The 10060-nt window shown below is 45.7% G+C and overlaps 1 pseudogene; it reads left to right on the top strand.

The window, feature by feature from the left end:
- The first annotated feature begins 1683 nt into the window (after nucleotides 1-1683).
- Nucleotides 1684-7707, top strand: LOC121534240 (annotated as a pseudogene).
- Nucleotides 7708-10060: the final 2353 nt, after the last annotated feature.

The raw sequence follows: 10060 nt of genomic DNA, 5'->3' as shown, positions 1-10060 counted from the left end.
AATTACAGACCTCTACATGCTTTGTAAGTAGGAAAACCTGCAAAATCGGCAGTGTATCAAATACTGTACTCCCCACTGTATGTACTCTCGCTCTCACAAACACACACACAGTACAGACAGTATACATACACCCTCTCAGAGAGATGTTCACTCAGACAGTGTCACTTTATCCGTGCATGACACATTGACATTTCCACCCTGGCAGCTGACTGTGTGTTCCATCCCCTCTGCTTCTCTGATGTGCCCTTCTCTCACTGTCTGTCTGTCTGTCTACTGCTCTGATGTGCCCTTCTCACACTGTCTGTCTACGGCTCTGATGTGCCCTTCTCACACGGTCTGTCTACGGCTCTGATGTGCCCTTCTCACACGGTCTGTCTACGGCTCTGATGTGCCCTTCTCACACGGTCTGTCTACGGCTCTGATGTGCCCTTCTCACACGGTCTGTCTACGGCTCTGATGTGCCCTTCTCACACGGTCTGTCTGTCTACGGCTCTGATGTGCCCTTCTCACACGGTCTGTCTGTCTACGGCTCTGATGTGCCCTTCTCACACGGTCTGTCTGTCTACTGCTCTGATGTGCCCTTCTCTCCGTTAACACAACATGACATCGGGAAAAACTACATCATGTACACAAATGAAAAATCCAGACAGTCAATGGAGTAGGTCAGTGTGGTTGTTGGTCATATCCTGAACACAAAAATAGGAGGGATATTTAACCTGAATACTACCTTTTTATCGGCAGAGGTTTGGAACTCTCTTTGTCATTGGTCTATTATTTATACCACCAGGTGATGTCACCAGACAAGCCAAAACTCCACCCATGCAAAACCTGCTGTTTAGAAAGTCCTGTGTAGATTGTATTTTCAACCAGCAACTATCAGGAAATAACACTGATCACATTCTTGCAGACTTTTACAGTGTTAGTTTCATCAGCTGTTCTACAATATGATACAGGACAAAATATAATTTTTATAACCCATTTGCATATACCCAGAATATGACTTGGTGAAATGGTGTTGCCAGCAATAGACAATAAAGACAGAGGAATTTATACAGTATGGATACAGTAAACACCAGCGGATAGGACGATTACACGATAGGAGAGGATACAACGATGACACGTGATAGGAGAAGATAGGACGATTACACGTGATAGGGGATAGGACAATTGCACAGTATGAAGTGGAAAAATTAATAAGGAAATACATGAATCAACTTTTTTCCTACGCCATCTGTGGTCAGGAACAAGAGCAGATACAACAGGTCTGTGGACACCTCATGTCACAAGTCTGTCTCTGGACGTATTGCGGAACTGTGTGTGCGTGTGTCACTGAACTGGTTGCTTGCTAATGACTGGCATTGATTCCGCTAACTCTACAGTCATGAACCAAACCACAAACCTTGTGAGTGTGTGTGTGTGTGGTGAAATAACCCTCCCTTTGTGTAAGTCTGTTTTATACAAGAACGCGCCCTGTGTGTGTGTGCGTGTGAAGCAGTGGTTGTGATTGTGCAACATTATCTCCTGTCCGCAGCACATGATCTTTACTGACGCCCCATATGGTCTGCTGTCGTCACTCCCTCATCTCTCTCTCCCTTCCCTCTTTCTACCTGCTCTCTCTCCTTCCCCCCCTCCCTCTCTCCCTGCTCTCTCTCTCTCTCTCCCCCTGTTATCTCTCTCTCTCTCCCGCTCTCTCCCTCCCTCCCTCCCTCCCTATGGGTTATAGGGTGTAGTGAACATTGAGCTCACTCAGAAACCCACTGAGTACGTCTCACACACACTTAGCGAGTGACAATATATTGAGTGTTTTATCAACCGTTATCGGAAGTTGAGCAACATTTACTGACAGTTCTTTCTCAAGACCGCTACTGTCAGTCAGATAAACAAGCAAGGAAGCGAGACGATACTGATGGAAACTATGGGTGAGCATGACTGTGGTATCTTTATTCAACTCTTATGTTAGCAGGTTATGTTGGTTGTTGTAATTCAAAATGGGAAATGCTCTCGCACATCTGTGTTACTTATTGCAGATGCGTGGGAATTATTTGATAGTAACTTGAAAGGAGAAAAAAAAACGGTACACTGCGCTTGCCAGTATCACTGGTGTTTATTCAGCTTATTGAGCTATTGGTTGTTGTAATGTAATGAATGAATTCTCCTTCATATTATTGTGTATATCCTAATGTTTAGTTTGGGTAGAATGGGTAGTGTGATGTTTGTTTCTTAAGTTGTAGTCTTGTCCTTTATTTGGTTGAGAGGGGAGTTGTTGATGTTGGGGAAGGGGTGCCGGTGTTATATTTCGCCCAATAAGGTCAGACTATGCTAGGGCCCCTAGTGGGCCAACACAAAGTTGTTTATGTTAGTTGAGACACACACAGTTGTCTGTTTTGGTCACTGTTAGGGTGAAACAAGGGACTAGTATGCTAGCTACATCTCTCTGTATGTAAGCCTTGTTGTCTTTCTGTAATGAGTCTTCATAGCTCCAATTCATTCATGGATTTTTAGATGAAGGAGGGAAATCATTCAGAACGAGGTGCAGTAGTGATTCAGATTTATTTTGATAAGGGATCAGAGATAAGGGATCCTGTTGGAAAATATCCATATGGTTCATTTGTCAGAGACCGACACACACACACACACACACACACACACACACACACTGAAAATGTAGACAGATGTATAGTATTTGTTTAAGCGCAAAACCCTACCTTTAGCCTATCACTGAGTCTGACCTAGTTACCATAGCTCAGGTTCAAACCATGCACTTGGTCATCACACCCTGGTAAACAGCCATGTCCTGGTCTCAGAGCAACAGATGGGACATGTGGTGTGTCCTCGGCACATGGGCCAGTATAAGATCATCAGGAGTCGGTACATATGGGCTAGTATAAGATCATCAGGAGTCAGTACATATGGGCTAGTATAAGATCATCAGGAGTCAGTACATATGGGCTAGTATAAGATCATCAGGAGTCAGTACATATGGGCTAGTATAAGAAATCAGGAGTCAGTACATATGGGCTAGTATAAGATCATCAGGAGTCAGTACATATGGGCTAGTATAAGATCATCAGGAGTCAGTACATATGGGCTAGTATAAGATCATCAGGAGTCAGTACATATGGGCTAGTATAAGATCATCAGGAGTCAGTACATATGGGCTAGTATAAGATCATCAGGAGTCAGTACATATGGGCTAGTATAAGATCACCAGGAGTCGGTACATATGGGCTAGTATAAGATCATCAGGAGTCAGTACATATGGGCTAGTATAAGATCATCAGGAGTCAGTACATATGGGCTAGTATAAGATCATCAGGAGTCAGTACATATGGGCTAGTATAAGATCATCAGGAGTCAGTACATATGGGCTAGTATAAGATCATCAGGAGTCAGTACATATGGGCTAGTATAAGATCACCAGGAGTCGGTACATATGGGCTAGTATAAGATCACCAGGAGTCAGTACATATGGGCTAGTATAAGATCACCAGGAGTCAGTACATATGGGCTAGTATAAGATCACCAGGAGTCAGTACATATGGGCTAGTATAAGATCACCAGGAGTCAGTACATATGGGCTAGTATAAGATCACCAGGAGTCAGTACATATGGGCTAGTATAAGATCACCAGGAGTCAGTACATATGGGCTAGTATAAGATCACCAGGAGTCAGTACATATGGGCTAGTATAAGATCATCAGGAGTCAGTACATATGGGCTAGTATAAGACATCAGGAGTTTGCAATAGAACAAACAGCACGTGATAAAGCCGCTGGCCACTAACTGTTTCTGGATGGCCATTGGTGTTGTCACAGAGATGGTGTTTTAGTGGTAATGTCAGCAAAATGTATTCTTATTTCAGTTGTTTAGTAACCTACCTAATAGCTGTATATGTTTTGTTTTACCCATTAACCACAGATCTAGGATCAGATCACCCTTCCCCTTTTTAAATGGGTTGATTTACCATTCATAGATACTCAGGAGTTTCCATTAACCACAGATCTAGGATCAGATAACCCTTCCCCTTTTTAAATGGGTTGATTTACCATTCATAGATACTCAGGAGTTTCCATTAACCACATATCTAGGATCAGATAACCGTTCCCCTGACATAACCCTTTAACTTCAGGAGGTTAATCAGTAATGAGGTGCAATAGAGAGATACTAATGTCAGGCGACTAGATAAGGCTAATCATCTAACAGTAATCAGTTCAACTACAGGCCATCAGAGGTTAAAATAGAATTTAGAAACACTGAAGACTAGACAGAGAGCTGACAGCTGAGAGATGTAGTCCAACTAGAAGCTGCCGTTAAACCAGATAGACTAGACCGAGAGCTGGGAGATGTAGTCCAACCACAAGCTGCCAGTAGAAGTGAAACTAGACTGATTGATTAGATAGAGCTGAACGATGTGGAACTACTATAAACTGTGTCCAGAGGAGGCGAAAAGAGGAACATACTCAGCTGACGCTCATGTTTATCTCACAGCACACAGCATACTGTTGTCCACGTGGAAACGGGCCACTACAAACTGGGCTGTAGGGTCACTGGTGCATGTGACTAGTTTAGAGAGAGAGAGAGAGAGAGAGAGAGAGAGAGAGAAAAGAGGAACTGACACACATACTGACAGCAGAGAAATAAACAGTACACACACACACACACATTGACCAATTGAAAGTGGAGCGAGAGAGAGACGGAGCCAAAAGAACACACACACTTAGGAGGAAGGAAACACACGAAAACACTGACTGGCTGAAACCAGAGATGACACACACACACACACACACACACACACAGCACACAGAGCTACTGTTGTCCAAGGACAAGGTAAGGCTCATCAGCCAGCTTTGGCAGTCAGAACCAGCTAAGAAACAGTCTTTCTGTAGCCGCACATGAACTGAACCACACACACAATTTGCCTTGCAAAAACACACACATTTTCCCCCAGTCCAATAGTCCACACGCACCCTTAGATGTCCTATTTAGATCATGTTTTCTTTCTGTGCCCCCCAAAAAACTTTAGGTAGAAAACAAAGGCCCAGGTTGTCAATCTGTTCTGTGCTCCAAGTCAGGTGACTGTAGTCAATAGGTGATCTTCACCTGGCAACAACCCCAATCTCACCTGAACTTACTCCTGATTGGCCAAGGGGATTAGGTTAGTGTGTTTTGGTTGGTCGGATCCTCTCTGAATTGAGAGAGCAATAAGGATAAATGTCACCCTTAAGCACAGATCTAGGATCAGCTTACCTTCCCCAAATCCTAACCCTAACCATAAAGGGCTGGAGGTAAAACTGACCTATGATCAGTGTGTAGGGAAAAGCGTTAGCTGGTGTTGCTACAGCAGTAGACATGGATCAGTACAACACTAGGTCCTGTTACAATGTGAGGAACCAGGCACGTGGGGAGTGAGGCCTATGGTTAGCAGGACTTCTCCCCAGAGACAGTCACCTATTTCTGGGATGGTATCTACCCCGGGTACCCTTGTTGGCCCTTTTGTGTGGTTCTGTGTTGTGGGGATCACTGAGAGTTGTGGTTAAAATAGTTGGAGCTTGGTGTTGGATTAAAGCGTCCTTTTAAAATATCATATGACAATGTTATTGTTGTAACCCCTACAATGTTTTCTATCTCCCTACACCCTCTCTCTGTCTCCGCCCCCTCCCTCCAGTCTGTCCAATGGGCAGTGGTGCCAGTAGACTCTACAGCTCCCTGGCCCAGACCCTAGTTAACAACAACACCACCACCACCACCCCACTGGCTCATCACCAGGACCCCCAGCACCCCTCCCCCTCCCCGGGGGAGCACCCTGCCGACCCCCTGGAGCTGCTGAGGGAGTGTGAGGAGGCTCTCCGGGACAGGCCCCCTCGCCTCCTCAGAGCCTTCATCTGCCCCGGGGAGGGAGAGGCGGGCAGGGAGGAAGGGGACAACAGCGCCACCCAGAGGACCATCAGGGTTATGCAGTGGAACATACTGGCTCAAGGTAAAGACGTTTTTTTTTTTGTAGCCTTTCTTCAGCACATATAATCATCAACGTTTCATCTCATTCAGGGTTATTAAATGGTATCTTTTATTGCACATTTTAATTCCAAACATGAAGGACAGTGAGATGGATAGACTGACAGATGAATGATCTCTCTCTCTTCCCCCTCCTCCCTCCAGCTCTAGGTGAAGGTATGGACAGTTTCATCAACTGTCCCCTGGAAGCCCTGAACTGGGCGGCGCGTAAATACCTCATCCTAGAAGAGATCCTCACCTATCGACCTCACATCCTGTGTCTACAGGAAGTCGACCACTACTACGACACCTTCCAGCCAATCCTGGCCAGCCTGGGTTACCGCGGCAACTTCTGCCCCAAACCCTGGTCTCCATGTTTGGATGTGAAGGGCAACAATGGTCCGGATGGGTGTGCTCTGTTCTATGATGAAGCCCGGTTTGACTTGCTGGATAGTGTGAACGTCCGGCTGTGTGCTGTTTTAATACCCACCAACCAGGTTTGTAAAACTATGCTAGTTAACTACCATGTTTGGATACCAAGAAAATATGATTTCTTCCTTGAAGTAATCACAGGTCTGACAAGGTTTGACAGTAATATGAAGGAAACGCTGCTTTCCAAGCACATAGAGATCTGAGATTACCTCAAGGAAGGATGGAAGGAAGCATTCCAACAGGACCCTATTTTATAGCAGGCAGGGGTGGTCAGCCCTCCTCTTGGAGAGCTACTGTTTGTATAGATTGTTCAAAATACAGACTGGAATGTAACCCTTAACTGTTTTATGCAAATGTCTTCCCTACAGGTGGCGGTCGTCACGACGCTGCGTTGCAGGGCGACAGGCCGGCGGCTGTGTGTTGCCGTGACGCACCTCAAAGCCCGGAGCGGCTGGGAACGTCTCCGTAGTGCCCAGGGTTCCGACCTTCTCCGGAACCTCACCACCCTCACCCAATCACCAGAGGATCCCACGGGCACCGCCCCAGACACCCCTCTCCTTGTCTGCGGGGACTTCAACGCTGTGCCTTCCGAGGACGTCTACCAACGTTTCGCGTCGTCACCGTTGATCCTTGACTCGGCCTATAAACGGGTTAAGCCGGGACGGGCTTTCGGAACCGGCCTATACAACGTGGAAGATCCGGCCTACGGGAGAATGTTGTAGCACATTGGACTATATCTGGTACTCTAGAGAAGCTTTCAGTGTGGACGCGGTGTTGGCTATGCCTACAGAGGAACAGATTGGCCCTAACAGGCTTCCGTCGTATAACTACCCCTCCGATCACCTCTCGCTGGTGTGTGACTTCCGCTTTAAAAAGCAGGAGTGAGGGATGGGGAGTGAAGAGGACCAGATGGAAACTTTTGATTGACGGAACGAGGGATGGAAGGATGGAGGGAACCGAAGCACCACTATCCCTCCCGAGTCCGGACACATCTCTCTGGGGTATGATGACTGGAGAACAGGAGGAGTGAAAGAGGGAAGGAATGAGAGAGGGATGGATGGAGTAGACTACCCTCTGGTGTGAGCTTACTTTTCAGAAGTCATGTTTTCATCGACTAAAACACTGAATGAAGGAGAGACAAAGAGAGGGCTGGACGGGATAGACTGGACGGGATAGACTGGACGGGATGGACTCTCTCCCTCCCGTCCCCGGAGGACCTGAGCCCTAGGACCATGCCTCAGGACTACCTGTACCTGACCTGTTGCAACCTCTACAACCACTGTGATTATTATTTGACCCTGCTGGTCATCTATGAACGTTTTGAACATCTTGGAGAAAAATCTGGCCTTAATGGCCATGTACTGTTATAATCTCCACCCGGCACAGCCAGAAGGGGACTGGCCACCCCTCAGAGCCTGGTTCCTCTCTAGGTTTCTTCCTAGGTTTCTGCCTTTCTAGGGAGTTTTTCCTAGCCACCGTGCTTCTACATCTGCACTGCTTGCTGTTTGGGGTTTTAGGCTGGGTTTCTGTATAAGCACTTTGCGACATCTGTTGATGTAAAAAGGGCTTTATGAATAACATTTGAACATTTGATGGGATATACTGCTGAAACTAGGCTGAAGGTTCTATGGTCCCCTCTGACACTGATGGTTGCACCCTACCTGCTGTCTGTACTATTCAACAAGGGTACTACTTTTCCTGGGCTGCTTCCGTTCAGGGGGGTATTATTATTTTTTTAAATCTAAACATATCTTATTTACATAAGTACTCAGACCCTTTGCTATGAGACTCGGAATTGAGCTCAGGTGCATCCGGTTTCCATTGATCATCCTTGAGATGTTTCTACAACTTGATTTGGAGTATACCTGTGGTAAATTCAATTGATTGGACGTGATTTGGAAAGGCACACACCTGTCTATATATGGTCCCACAGTTGACAGTGCAGAGCAAAAAACAAGCCATGAGGTCGAAGGAATTGTCCGTAGAGCTCCGAGGCAGGATTGTGTCGAGGCACAGATCTGGGGAAGGGTACCAAAAAATGTCTGCAGCATTGAAGGTCCCCAAGAACACAGTGGCCTCCATCATTCTTAAATTGAAGAAGTTTGGAACAACCAAGACTCTTCCTAGAGCTGGCCGCCCGGCCAAACTGAGCAATCGGGGGAAAAGGCCCTTGGTCAGGGAGGTGACCAAGAACTCAATGGTCACTCTGACAGAGCTCCAGAGTTCCTCTGTGGAGAAGGGAGAACCTTCCAGAAGGACAACAATCTCTGCAGCACTCCACCAATCAGGCCTTTATGGTATAATTTAATCCATTTTAGAATAAGGCTGTAACGTAACAAAATGTGGAAAAAGTCAAGGTGTCTGAATACTTTCCAAATGCACTGTGTGTGTATATATATATATGTATATTTACATGTACATCATTTAGCAGACGCTCTTATCCAGAGCGACTTACAAATTGGTGCATTCAACACACACATTCAACTTATGATAGACAGTAGGACAACCACTTTTTTTTTGGGGGGGATTACTGTTATACTATTCCAGGTATTCCTTAAAGAGGGTTTCAAGTGTCTCCGGAAGGTGGTCAGTGACTGATCTATATATCCTGGTCTAATACTGGTCAGGTGTGTCGTTAATGACTACTGATACTGGTACCTGGACCATGTTCAGTACAAAAAACGTTTCTTGAACGTTGCAGATAGAAATACCACGAATATAGCCAACGCGATTCCTTGTTCTACATATCATATTTCTATCTGAACGTTGCGTCCTGCTGAACGCGCCCCCGTTCAGACGCTGGACAGCTGGTGGAGAGAACACCACCATGGTACATTTAATTTGTAATATGAAAATAATCTATGCCATTTAGCAGATGCTTTTATCCAAAGCAACTTACAGGAGTGCGTCCATACATTGTTTGTCTGGGGCGGGGGGACCCAGTGGGAAACGAAACCACGACTACCAACATGCATACTGTTGTTTCCAATTCATAACCTGTCCATGAGCAGCATAGTCCCAGGATAACAGTAGTTTATATTCAAGCTGACAGCCTGTGTGCAATAAAAATAACCTGCCCTTCTTCTCTGTCTCGGTGTTTGTTTTATAAAGCACTATCTACCTCATCAGCTTAAATGTCATCCAATGCCCCCTGGTGGCAAGTTGTAGAACAATGAATACATAACAGTTAACGCTCATCACCAGGATGTGAAATGTGGAGACCAACTACAGCATAGTGATGGCTAGAAGTCTGCTGTGTGTTCCTTATGGGGGATTGAACCTATAACTCTGATTAATGGTACCGTGCTCCAACCACCTGAGCTATTGAAAACTGCTGCGCTCCGTCTATACACTTTGAATTACAAGTAAGCACATTGCAGCCGTTATAAGTCAGGCGGGTGACGAACTCACAACCTTGTGACTGCAGTCACTCTGCACCAAGCAGTTGAGCCATTGAAGCCAGTCTGTTCCCATTCAACTATTTATAGTTAAACACTGGTGGTTAAATACTGTTTGAAACAGAATCCCGCACAACCAAAGGGTTATTAGTTCTAATCAACTACATTGTTTTTTAAAAAATGGATTTCACTGTGCAGGCACGTTCAAATCCCCAGTTGGAACAGGTCCCGGTGGTGCG

This window comes from Coregonus clupeaformis, chromosome 27 (assembly GCF_020615455.1).
Source record: "Coregonus clupeaformis isolate EN_2021a chromosome 27, ASM2061545v1, whole genome shotgun sequence".
Taxonomy (NCBI): domain Eukaryota; kingdom Metazoa; phylum Chordata; class Actinopteri; order Salmoniformes; family Salmonidae; genus Coregonus; species Coregonus clupeaformis.
This window is presented reverse-complemented; position numbering and strand designations above follow the sequence as displayed.